Raw genomic sequence first — 13,543 nt, 5'->3', positions numbered from 1 at the left:
TGGGACACAAACTGTGCATTGATTTTGTAATAAACAAAAAAGGAGCAGAATGCCGGTGCCCAAAGCCAAGAGCAAGAGGAAAACACCTAAGACACTCGAAAAAATCGAATGAAAAAATGTAGGAATCACACCGAATATAGTCTGAAATGAGGTCACAAGGCCAGAGCATACTACTTTAAAAAAACATGTGCCAAGCCAGTAGTCGACGAGGCATTTAAGATTGTGTAGATCAAAGCACCAAAGTGCAAGGGCAGGTCCGTGTTTAATAAGGCATTTACTTCAGTACGAGTATTTGCAACGTGAAGGACGAACGTCTCATGCACAGATTTTAAGGGGAACTTCCTTCTGGGACAAAAGAGCTCTTATTCTGCTCACCTTGTTGAACTCTGCTTTCAAGGTTGGAATCGAGGGCCAGATGGAAGCATCAAGCCTGCCATGCGGAGGAGGGAACAACACATTCTTGCAACAAGTTACATGCTGGGAAAAGGTAACAATGTAAGCAATTCCGGTGCGCATCCCACAACACTCTTCATTATGTATTAATAAATACCTACCATTAGCAAGCAATGTGAATGTACGTGTAATGACCGGGACTGGGGTGCCTTTTAAAACACATGTTAAATTTGGTGGAAGCACATTATACGAGCCGTGCAACTGAAGATTTCTGCATGTTAAAGAATGGTCTGGTGTAGTGATGCAATCTTTGCCATTCAAAAACACGTCTTTACCATCCCTTAAACATCTGTCAGTGAATGGGAGATTCCAAACTTCATGAAGATATGCTCCACCCAGGGGCTCAAATCTGCCTATTGCATAGTGTTTCATGCAATTCTCAAATTTGAAAAGAGAGAACGGCAAGGTTATTAACCCGTGGATAAGCCAAACAGCCGAATTTGCCTCCGCTACAGAAAAGGCAATGGTTCTAATTTCTCAATATGCAACAGGGAAAATGTGGCATCCTTCATTGACATAAATTGCTGCTTCATAGTCAAATTAAAAGGCAGAAATAACAAGCTTGTGTTTGAGTAATCCCATGGAACACGACCATTCTTTAACGTTTGCAAAGTCCAGGCAAACTGCAAAACTGAACGCAATTGATTTTGCCCATGATACAACACAGCAACATCTTCTTGTACAATATCAACCACAGAAGACACAATAAATTGGCCTGATCTATAGCTATAAGCCTAGAAGCAGCTTCAATTTGATACAGTTTCCAAACTTCATTGTAAGCAGCATATATCCATCTTTTCGATCTGCCACCCGCACGGCCTTTCACAAAATCGTTTAAATCGACAGTTTCAGTGAGTTTGGACAAATGCGACTTAACAGACGCTAAGGATGAATGTCTGAGCCAACTCTGGCACAATTTGCCTACAGAATAGGTGGTGACTGAATTGTGAGTCTGAAAACGGGGATCAACTCTAACCTCCGGATAGCCATGGGTCAGACCCAGAAAGCGGTGCTGGCAGGAATCTGCACTTTTTTGCTATAGCAACCAGCCTTCGGGATTAATGCTGGAAACATTAAAAGAGGAATTACTAAACAGTGCCTGTATTTCACTCAGGGGTTTTAATTTTTTAGAAGTAGCCAATCCAAAGCATGTGGTTTGTGAAATAGTATCATTCAGAAACAACATATGGTTTGGGATGCGACATGCACGATGCAAAGCCTCAGTGCCTTGCACTTGCCAACTTTTAGAACCCCAAACACATTTAATATCAATAGTATCTCTCCACAGTTCATAGCCCCCAACAGTCAACTGTTCAATAAAGGACTTCGAATGAAGTAATTTGGTGTGGGTAAGTCTAACCTTGGAAAATGACTCTCCAGTCAATTTAAAATAAAATGCATTAGGGTTGGATTGATCAAAATCAGTTAAATAGGAACACTTTTTTTCAAAAATGTTTTAGAGCTGCCTTCCACTGGAGCGGGACAATGTTCCCACTGTGTGAAATTAACCATACTCCTAAATTAGCCAGTCTTATGCAGAAAGTGATTGCCAAAATGTTGGTAACAGTACAAATCACCAAATTTCGCAGATTCTAAATATAAATCTTCAGCATTGAAGGCAGCATAGTATTTCAAATCAGTAAATAAGGCTTCTACAGCTTTAACATCCCAATCATCAGAGCGAATATTTTGTTTAACCACATCCCCTATCGAAACACGGAGTACATTGGGAACATTAATAACCTCTGTGGGACCATGAACCTGAAACGTTACAGCCTCCCATACAATCCCATTTAAAACGGGCCAAGCAGTTATATTAACAAATGTCTGGTCCCTCTTCATGATGTGCGAAGAGGAGTGGGGAGCCAAAATTCCATCAATCACTCGTATTGCCGTTCTTTCTTCAACATAGTGTCCATTGATAAACGGAAAAAAAATGCCACAAATCCTATGGACATGAACAAAAAAATTGCAATCAACACCAGCCAAATGTAAATCCAAGGTGGGATCAAAATATGTTTTTTAAACCAGGTAGTAAAAATTGAAACTTTTGAAACGGGTCTTTGATGTGGACGTGCCTGTGTCAAATGAAAAACGGGATTGATTAGTCACACGGGTCTCCAAATCAGGCAAAGACAGATCAGTTGGGTATGTATATTCAGTGTCATTAAGAGGATCACCAACAGGTAGATTCATCATAGGATTCATAAGTGGACTCATTTCAATGGCAACATCAGGCCCGATGGCATGATCCGGGGCCAAAACAGAGTGTCGCACCATTGCTGGACATGAAACCGCTGGCATCATACTATACAGTATCGGCGACCCTGTGTGGTTTGACATGGTCAATTGAAATGTACCTGTTCCCCTTTCGCCCAGGTAGAGGAGGTACAATGACTTTTCTTATAACCTGCACACCAAGCACGCAACTGGACCTCGATAGGAAGGACCAAATTAGTTTTGTTGTTGTCAATCTTCTCTCGGACAAGTTCTCCAACCTGGGGTAGCCAGCCGACTACCGGAATCTGCAATGCAGCTTCAGACGTGGAGGGCAAGTGTTCCTTTGCAAGACTGTCTCTGGTCTTTTGTAGGTTCTGCAAAACATTAGAATGTTCATCTACGTCAAAGGATGCGGCTCCCGCCGCCATGTCCAGACCGTCAAGGTCCGGAACAAACATCTTGATGCCAAAGAGTATTTTGTTTGGGGTCAGCCCACCCAGAGACCTTCTAGGGAGATTATTAAATGCACGTTGTACGCTATTCAGGTGGGTAAGCCATTCTATTCCAGCAGCTAATACCTTAGCTGTCAATGATTGCTTTAAATCACGATTCATTCACTTTACAACACTATTGCCCTCAGACCGGTATGGAGACGAAAATTTGACTTGAACCCCCAATGAACCAATTGCATCTGTGTATGCCTTAGAGGCGAACGCTGCACCCTGGTCCGATTGGAAGGTGCCACATGCAAAAATTCCCACAAAGACACGCAAATCTCTTATGCCAGTTCTGGCATCAGCGCTCCTTTGATGCCACACCCAGACAAAGCGCGTGCAAGAGTCAACTACTACTAAGATGTACTTATACACAGTATCAGAAGAAAAAGGACTGCAGTGATCTAAATAAACACAAGCCAGTGGTTTATTAGATATGTACAACTGAGTTTGGGGAGGGCGTGCAGAAGAAGAAGAAGGTTTAATTTGCTGACAAATGCCACATTGAAGGACAAAATCACGTGTCTGTTTGTACAAAACCCCCCACCTATATCGTTGCTGAAGGAGAGATACAGTAGCTGACACGCCGGCATGCGCCGGAGCCATCCCGGCATGGGCTGCTGTAATCAAAGCCTGTCTGCGGTCCGTGTTGGGAATCAGTCTGTCACCAACGTCATTAATTCTCACATAAGGAACTTTATCGGGACTTAAATGATAAGAGTACTTAGAAGGGAAATCCTTAGGATAATTACCTCCCTTCTCAGTCGTGGCAATAACTGCCAAGATGTCATCATCAATCTTACTTTTGGAATGTGTAACTGCTGCCACTGCAAATGTTGCTACTGCTGTCTTCACAGCCTCATCCGCGAGACAGTTGCCAACAGCAAGAACCCCAACGCGCTGATGACCCAGAGTATGAATTACAAAAACGAGTGGGAGTTCTTTTAGCTCTGCCACTCACACCCAGATAATTTTATGTTTTATGGTGCGACCTTTGGAGTCACGATAATCATTTTGAGTCCAAAAGTGTAGATTGTCATTTAAAAACTGCACACAGTGGTAAGAATCACTCACAATAAGAGTGGTCGCACTGGGGTCCGCGTTCTCCAATGCAAGCATCACAGCATGTAGTTCTGCCAACTGGGTGGTACAGTCCCCTATGTCTGTGTATGCACGACATCGTGCACCATCCTCCGTCGTACCAACCACAATTGCACAGGCCACCGAGTACACGTGTCTAGAATCCATAGCCGCTTGCGCACTTCCATCAGTGCAAATGATACAACTAAAATCCTCAAGTGGGCGCATAGTCAGAGCTGCAGGAAGAACAAACTCATACTGCAAAAACTCTTGAGTCTGCAAAGAGGAATCGAAAATTAATGTTACATCCGGGGAAGGCAAGGATGGAGCCCATTGTATCCACTGAGGGTGCAAAGCCTTAGAATTTGGTACACTGGCCTTCGTGCACAATGCATTTTCCCTGCGACAGTGCATGTTCCTTAAGAATCGCCATTTGCACTGCTGTGAAAACTTTTTCCACAGTGAAAAAACGCAATTCGGCCGAAGTGTACAGGTGTGACATGTAAGCAATAGGAACTGTGTCTCCCTCATTAAAAGTAAGGTACATGAAATCCACCCCCCCTGGTACGATTCCTATTACCAGGTTGTTGTAGTTATCACGAGTCGACAAGAACTTAGATTCAAGTAGGTCAGCCTGCAAAGATTTCAAGATGGCTAAATGTTCTGGCAGCCAGCACGATTTGGATAAAGTAGATTGTATTAACGCATAGAGCGATTTGACATGCTGGGCATATTTCGGAATATATGTTTGTCCGAAATTCAAAAAGTCCAGCAAACATTGTAGCTTTTTTAGCATTGTGGGAGTGCGCAAAAATGCGCATTTCTCCAAGAAGTGGTGAGCCAAACCTCTACCTTCATTGTTGAGCTCGTAGCCCAGGAACAACACTGTGTACTCTGCAATATGCGATTTTTCAAAGTTGAATTTATAGCCAAAGTCCGCAAAACGGCAAATGATGCGGTCAACAAGGAACCGATGCGGCCATAATTTGTCGTCTGTGAGATAGATATCATCCACATATGAACATGCAGCTGCGTCGAGCTTCTCAAGCAGAGAGACTATACGGGTGGCAAAGACGCCTGGACTGTTATTGTAGCCCATGGCCAAATGAAGAAATTGGCGTTGTTTGCCACCACAGGTAAAACTCGTCCACTGACTACTAAGGGGGGACTAGTTATGAGCAAAGAAGCCATTGCAAAATGTCAAACGTGGTTTTGAACCTTTTATGCACAAGACTTTCCACGAGAGCAGAGCTGCGAGTATTCTACACCGCACACCTACGACAATGTGAGTTTAAGTGGCAGTAATCCAACACCAAACGGTACGAGCCATCTGGCTTGGTCACAGTAAAAAGTGGGTTATTAATCGGAGACACAGACGTTGCAATTACACCTTGATATTCCAATTGTTCAAGGATTTCGGCTACAGAGGTTTTCGCCTCACGCCGAATGGGGTATTGGGGTTGTGGCTGTGGCATGGACCGCAAAGGGATCTCATGTCGAGAGGAAAATGTGTCCCATCCACAGTGAGTACGGAACAATGCCGGCACAAGCGCCTTAGCCCAATCTTCTGCAAATTGCAGTGCCTGCTCCTTCGGCACAGTGTGCGCAAAAGTGGGGAGGATCACCTCCTCCCTTTGTGGAGTGGCCAAGACAAAAGGTGGGGGCCAGTCGACCTCCGCCAACAAAATATCATAGGTAGTCCTTAGATTTTCCCAAAAAACCTCTTTTATGGTACATTCTATGTCACCTTCAACTACAAGGACTATTTCATAAAGTCTTTCAGGGGGAGCCACTCTAGTGTCTGCTGTTTCAACTACAACAAAGGTGTCAGTCGCTTTCACCTTCAGTAGTGGACGCAGCGCCTCTTGAATTACGGTAATCTCCGCTGCGCTGTCTAGCAGGGTTAGAGCCCATGTCAGATTCCGAACCTGCGTTCTCACTATCTGTGGCATATCTCACTGTTAAAGCAGGAACTTTCTTCTTTTGAAACTGGGGTCTTTGACGCGGTGACTCGTCCTGCTTGCCTTTTCCGTCAGCCTTACGAGGCTGCTCACGGCTCTATTGGGCACCTTGACCTCTGCCGCCACCTCCTCCACTTGTGGCTGTTACCGATGTTTCCTGCAAAGAGCGAGGAGAACGTTGTTCAGGAACCTGAAACCTATCAGGCGACTTAATAGTACTATGGTTGTGAAAATCATATTTACGCTCAACAGGGGCAGGTGTAGGTGAAGCGGGACGGGAACCATGTTTCTGCTGCTGCTGCTTCCCCTGTTTTTTGTTCTTACTCCAATTTTGTTTCTGAATCTTCGGGCGGTCATCTTTATCAGACAACCCCTGCTGAGTTTGCTGCTGCTTGTCTTTTTTCGCGAAAGGCTTAACACCTAAACTATTCCGGCCCACTGTCTTATAAGCCTCCGTAATAATTTTTGGAAAATGACGGGGTTTGTCGGTGTCGGGGACCTCGCACAGAGCATTAGAGACCTGGAAACGTAACGCATCCCCCTTGACATTTGCAAGGACGAAATTGCGTACCATATCAAACGCTCCCACGAGTCGCATTCCCAACTCTTCTGCTGCCTCTGGTCCGTGCTTATCCTGAACACGCTTGATCACAGTGGGCAAAACAGTCATTGACGGGGTGCCAAAGCACCTAGTATAGACTGCCGCAAAAATCACCTCCCAAATTGTGCACTCAGTTATGTCAGGCACTAAGTCTTTCTGCAAACTCACGGTGAAAATCGTGTGTTTCTCAAAAGGACTAGTATTTGGGAACACTTCTTCCAGTTGGTCAAATTTCTCGGCAAGCCAAAAAGGCATTTCTTCCTTATCCTGGGGACGCTTGCCTATTACCGTATTAACCATGACTGGACATAGGGGTCAATTAGGATGGCGGACGTACAAAGTCCGCCCGCCATCCTGTCGGAGGACGGGACCATCCACCACAGGGGCGGATGTCCCATGCCTCGAATTAGGATGCACCCGCCACAGTGCCGGATAGAGGTCGCAGTTGCTGGGCTGTCATACCCCTGCCTGAGGATGCAGAGTGTAAGCAGCCAACACAGGCCAAGTAGCGCCTGGAATGGAAAACGGTCCCTGTCTGACCGCTGTAAAAACATGTGGGAGGGCGCCATTAAACCAAACGGCATGCTGCCAAACAGAAATCGGAATTTCTACTGTCCGATATGGAGCGTACACTGCAGGAGCATCAGCGGGGGTATACGAGTGAAAAAACACCAGAAACAGCATCCACCGCAGGAAATGTGACCCATGAGTAATACAACTCAAACGGGTACGCCACGTCAGCAGAGACTACAAAAACCACCGCCTGTCCCTCTAGAGAAACGAGGTATTCCTGCAAATGATTACGCACAGCTACACAACTGTGAGCCGGGATATCAACCGCAGCCATATCAAAACAGTAATAGAGAACTACAATACAATACTATAACGCACAACTGGGTAGTAATTCAAAGACGAAACCTTTGAGAATTAACAAGCTTGAATCAAAATATGTAAATATAGGTAGGTTTTTTATCCGCCCCTACCGTCAACCGGAAACGATAGTGAGGGGGTCGTAGACTGATAGAAGCACTACTCAAGTGTCTCACAATAAGACCACACTCATTGGCGGCAACATGTTACAGAGATTCTGCTCAGACACGGAATTGTGCATAGAGACCTAGGACCTCAGTGAATTAGGGTGTGCCAAAACTCACCTTAGTACCCAAAATCCCCTACCAGACTAGCAATCAGTGTCACATTACCTCTTCATCCTATAGCAAGGAAACCAATGATTAGACAACCTAGAACATGCGACTAAGGACCATCTCAGGAATGGTGGGAAGTGAGAACACTCTTTTGTTATATGTTCATACCGGTCCACAACAGGAGTAAAAAAGAGAGATGGCAAGGTTAAAATGTTTATTTTAACTACGTGATCCTGTGCGCAGTATTTTAATCAACATAACCATACATATGATTAAGAATAATACGGTCATCATGGTTAAAATTCCATAAAATATAAAAGGAGGAGTCATATTATAATGTGTAACCTTAGGGGTTAACAAGGAGGGAAAGAGGGACTGTTAGGGTATCGTAGTTTTTTTGTTTTGGTCACAAATAGTATTTCACAAAGTCAATGTCCTTAAAGTAAACGTCCCGGTCTTGAGGATGATCGTCTGGGCTCCTCTTCTTTCTTGGGCTCTTCTGGGGTGTGTTCTGGTCACCGTCTCAGCCCCGAAAACAAAGAAATAAAGTGGCTATTAAGTCACTGTTTTCTTAGACTATAACCGGAAGGGAAAGTGAGTGAGGGTAACGTCATCTGAGGGGACCGTTTCACCACTTTGTCATAATGCGGTTCAACACCCGGGGTTGTGGAGTAATAGTGCTCGGGAACGGAACAACGTGCCCAAAGAACCTTCCTGTTCCCGTTCCCCCCCTCCGTTACCCCATCCCGCTTTTAAAAGAAAAGAGAGCTCATAGTTGGCCCCATACCTTGCTTAGCCACGCTTCTTCCTGAGCGTGGCTGGGCAAAGCGTAGGGTAGTTGGCCTCCTGGCGTTTCCTTTGGGACTCCTGGACTGCTGGTTCTGTCCTCGTCTTCTCGGTCCGTCCTCGCCTGGCCTTCCCGAGCTGGAAATCCTCCGGGGTCGTCTTCGCTCTTCTCTAGTCGAGACTTCGGCTTCTCCTCCGGTCGGCGTTCTTCTGTCTCGCTCTCGACGACCGATGCTTCCGGGTACCGCCTTTCATGTTGCAATGTTCCCATGATGCACTGGGCCAGGGACAGACTAATTTGCATATAGCCAGGTTCTGAGCTGGGATGGGGCAGTGAGATAAATAACGGTGATGGATCAAGCCCTGATCTTTGGACTGGGTAAGAGTGGTCTGCTTAATTCAGACACTCTGTTCATCACCACCCCCTTTTCTGAATCGTTTTTGGCCACTATAGGTGTGGCAGGGTATACTCAGACATGAGTCCCTTTCTCACTGCTCCATCAGGATTCAAGCAAGCCGGGCCGAAGAGGCTGAAATGCCAGAAACCGGTCCCCGGTAGCTTGTCTCCTTTCTGGTGAAGAATTGGCTTGGTAGTTTGGTCTGCCCTGTTCCCATGATGCACTGGGCCAGGGACAGACTAATTTGCATATAGCCAGGTTCTGAGCTGGGATAGGGCAGTGAGATAAATAACGGTGATGGATCAAGCCCTGATCTTTGGACTGGGTAAGAGTGGTCTGCTTAATTCAGACACTCTGTTCATCACCACCCCCTTTTCTGTATCGTTTTTGGCCACTATAGGTGTGGCAGGGTATACTCAGACATGAGTCCCTTTCTCACTGCTCCATCAGGATTCAAGCAAGCCGGGCCGAAGAGGCTGAAATGCCAGAAACCGGTCCCCGGTAGCTTGTCTCCTTTCTGGTGAAGAATTGGCTTGGTAGTTTGGTCTGCCCTGTTCCCATGATGCACTGGGCCAGGGACAGACTAATTTGCATATAGCCAGGTTCTGAGCTGGGATGGGGCAGTGAGATAAATAACGGTGATGGATCAAGCCCTGATCTTTGGACTGGGTAAGAGTGGTCTGCTTAATTCAGACACTCTGTTCATCACCACCCCCTTTTCTGTATCGTTTTAGGCCACTATAGGTGTGGCAGGGTATACTCAGACATGAGTCCCTTTCTCACTGCTCCATCAGGATTCAAGCAAGCCGGGCCGAAGAGGCTGAAATGCCAGAAACCGGTCCCCGGTAGCTTGTCTCCTTTCTGGTGAAGAATTGGCTTGGTAGTTTGGTCTGCCCTGTTCCCATGATGCACTGGGCCAGGGACAGACTAATTTGCATATAGCCAGGTTCTGAGCTGGGATGGGGCAGTGAGATAAATAACGGTGATGGATCAAGCCCTGATCTTTGGACTGGGTAAGAGTGGTCTGCTTAATTCAGACACTCTGTTCATCACCACCCCCTTTTCTGTATCGTTTCATGTTGCCAGGGCGCAACCGATAGGCCCACTAGATCCGACGTCCCGGAGGAGGGCTTTGTTTCAGGGAAGTTTGGGCTTCCCTTAAAGGGCTCGTTCCTGTCCTGCGGAGGATATGGAGAAACAGTCACGGGGATAAGGTAGGCGTTCCTGTGACCTGGTGACAAATCTCCCCCCCTAGCTTTTGCCGTTCGGGGGAAAGTGGATATCTAGACAGAAAGTCAGCGTTCGTCTGCTGACTACCCTTTCTATGGCGGACTTCAAAGTCATAGGGCTGGAGCGAGAGGAACCATCGCAGAATACGGTCATTCCGCCCTTTGTTTTGGTGTAGCCATGTCAGTGGAGCGTGGTCAGTGAAGAGAGTAAAATGACGGCCTTCTAGGTAATAACGGAGTTTGTCTACCCTACACTTAACCGCTAGGCACTCCTTTTCTATCGTGGGATAAGCCATCTCTCTAGGGAACAATTTCCTACTTAGATAAAGAATGGGCCTTCCTCCACCTTACTCGTCAAGTTGCGACAAAACTGCCCCTAACCCCACTCCTGATGCATCAGTTTTTAAATAGAAAGGTTTCTCAAAGTCTGGGGTAATCAACACCGGGGTGGAGGACAGCACGTCTTTGAGGGACTGAAATGCTTTACAAGCCTGATGGGAGGGATTCTTCAAGTGAGTGGAAGAAGCCATTTTTTTCAGAAGGTCCGTTAGGGGTGCAGACATCGTAGCAAAATGGGGTATAAAGCCGCGATAATAGCCCACTCACCCAAGAAAAGCCCTAAGATCCCTTTGAGTGGAGGGAAAGTCTTGGGACTGTATGGCTCGTACTTTCTCTAGCTGAGGAAATAGACGTCCCTCTCCTAGCACATACCATAAATACTTGACCTGGGTGAATGCCATGTTGGACTTTTTCGTGTTTATGTGTAATCCAGCTTTTTCCAAGGCCGTAAGGATCTGTTCCAGGTGGTGAAGGTGAGCTTCCCAAGTTGGGCTATGGACTACAATGTCGTCCAGATACGCGGCCGCAAACTTGGTGTAGGGAGCTAGGACAATATCCATAAGGCGTTGAAACGTTGCCGGAGCGCCATGTAGACCAAAGGGAAGGACGGTAAAATGAAAAAGGCCTTCGGGTGTTGAAAATGCGGTCTTCTCCTGATCTTGGGGATGAAGGGGTACTTGCCAATACCCCTTCGTGAAGTCAATGGTTGTTATGTATTGTGATTCTCCGAGGCGCTCAATGAGTTCGTCCACCCTTGGTAAGGGGTACCTGTCTTGTTTAGAGACTTTGTTGACCGTGCGGAAGTCAATGCAAAACCTAGCACTTCCGTCCGGTTTGGGTACTAGGACCACAGGGGAGGACCAGCTACTCATAGAAAACATGATAATCCCTGCTTCTAGCATCTTTTCTATTTCCATTTTCATCACCTTACGTCATGCTTCTGGTAACCGATCAGGTTTTTGTTTTACGGTGATGCCCACAAGGGTGGGTATAGAATGCACTGCTAAAGATGTTCTACCTGGTTGGTCTGAAAAGATTGGTTGGTGTCTAAAGAGCACATCTAGTACTTCACTCTTTTGATGTTTGGTCAGATCAGGGTTCATAACCGTTTGGTCTATTGTATGAACCACTGGAGTGAGAGTGGTGATGGGGGTGGGGGGCCCAACCATTTCTTTAAGACGTTAATATGGTAGATTTGTGTTTTGGAAGGAGACAGTCTCAGGACGTACTTGGTTTTTCCTATATTTCTGAGTATAAGGAAGGGACCCTGCCATTCTTTACCGAGCTTATGAGTGGAGGTTGGTAAAAGGACCAGGGCCCAGTCACCAACAGACAGCTCTCTTCATGTTTTCCCTTTGTCATAGAAGGTCTTTTGTTTGGTTTGGGCCTTCTCCAGTGTCTCATAGGAAAGAGTACGCAGCTTGTGTAGTCTGGTTTTGAGCTTTTGGGTATAATCCAACAGTTCCTGGGTGTCCTGTGCCCCTTCTTTTTCCCAGCTATCCCTGGGTATTTCGAGCAGAGTACGAGGTTTCCTTCCGAACAAGAGTTCAAAGGGGAAGAACCCAGACTGCTCTGTACCTGGCTGCGCAATACGAACAGGGCCAAAGGAAGCAACTGGTCCCAGTGCTTCCCATCTCCCGTTAACAGCTTTTTAAGGGTGACCTTAAGTAACCGTTGTACCGTTCTACCCACCCGTCTGTTTGAGGGTGGTAAACAGACGTACGGAGATGTTTGATCTGTAAAATAGAATATACCTGTTTCTTCATCCCTGATCCGTGATCAATTCTCTAGGGAATCCCATCCTAGCAAACAACTTCACCAGCTTTTGTGGAATGGCTGTTGACGTTGCGGCCCGTAGGGGAAACGCTTCCGGATAACGGGTAGCGTAATCAACAACCACCAATACATACTGGTATCCATGAGTAGATTTAGGCAGTGGACCCACAATGTCAACCCCAAGCCGGTCGAAGGGCTTCCCTATGATAGGAAGGGGGACTAAAGGGATTTTTGGAGGAACGTAAGTGTTGCGTTTCTGACATATTGGGCACTCTTGGCAATACCGCTTGACTTGTGCATAGACCCCAGGCAAATACAAATGGGTAATGATAGAGTCTGTGGTTTTCTCAGCACCTGAATGTCCTGCCAAGAGATGTGCATGGGCAAAAAACATAACCTGATCGCGAAAATCAGTAGGTACTATCAATTGTGGAGTCGCATTTTCACTTCCTAATCTGTATAGAAGTCCTTTGGTTTCGATAAAACAAGGATAAGCAAGTTGACCCTTGTTTTTATTGGTTTGGGCGTTCTGCCAAGCCTGTGCAAGAGAAGCGTCATTCAGCTGAGCGGTTCTGAAGTGTGAATCAGTCGCCCAGGGCTCAGAGACTAATAGACTGTTGGCTCCCGGTGTCTTGTTCTTATGTAGGGTTTCTGTCATGAGAGTGGAGAAGCACCGACGTCCCGGAGGAGGGCGTTGTTTCAGGGAAGTCCGGGCTTCCCTTAAAGGGCTTGTTCCAGTCCTGCAGAGGATATGGAGAAACAGTCACGGGGGATAAGGTAGGCGCTACCGTGACCTGGTGACATAATGATAGTGCAAACAGGTGATACAAGCGCCTATTTAAAGCACCCTCCCTATCCAGGAACTATGTATTATAAAACTATAGAAGGTCTCCTGATCTCTTTAGCTTTTTTAGGGGAACCCCATTTCCGCTCAGTAAGTGTAAATTACATGAGGATCGGTTAGTCTCTCTGCATGCCTGGAATCTTCCAAGTGTGTTCAATTCTGGCAAGTGTGCTATGAAAAAGGTGCCAGAATCCTACTCGGCTTGCAGCTGCCAAAT

The sequence above is a fragment of the Lissotriton helveticus genome, chromosome 4_1, assembly GCF_964261635.1.
Source record: "Lissotriton helveticus chromosome 4_1, aLisHel1.1, whole genome shotgun sequence".
Classification (NCBI taxonomy): Eukaryota; Metazoa; Chordata; class Amphibia; order Caudata; family Salamandridae; genus Lissotriton; species Lissotriton helveticus.
The sequence above is the reverse complement of the archived record's forward strand: the minus strand, read 5'-3'. Positions refer to the sequence as shown.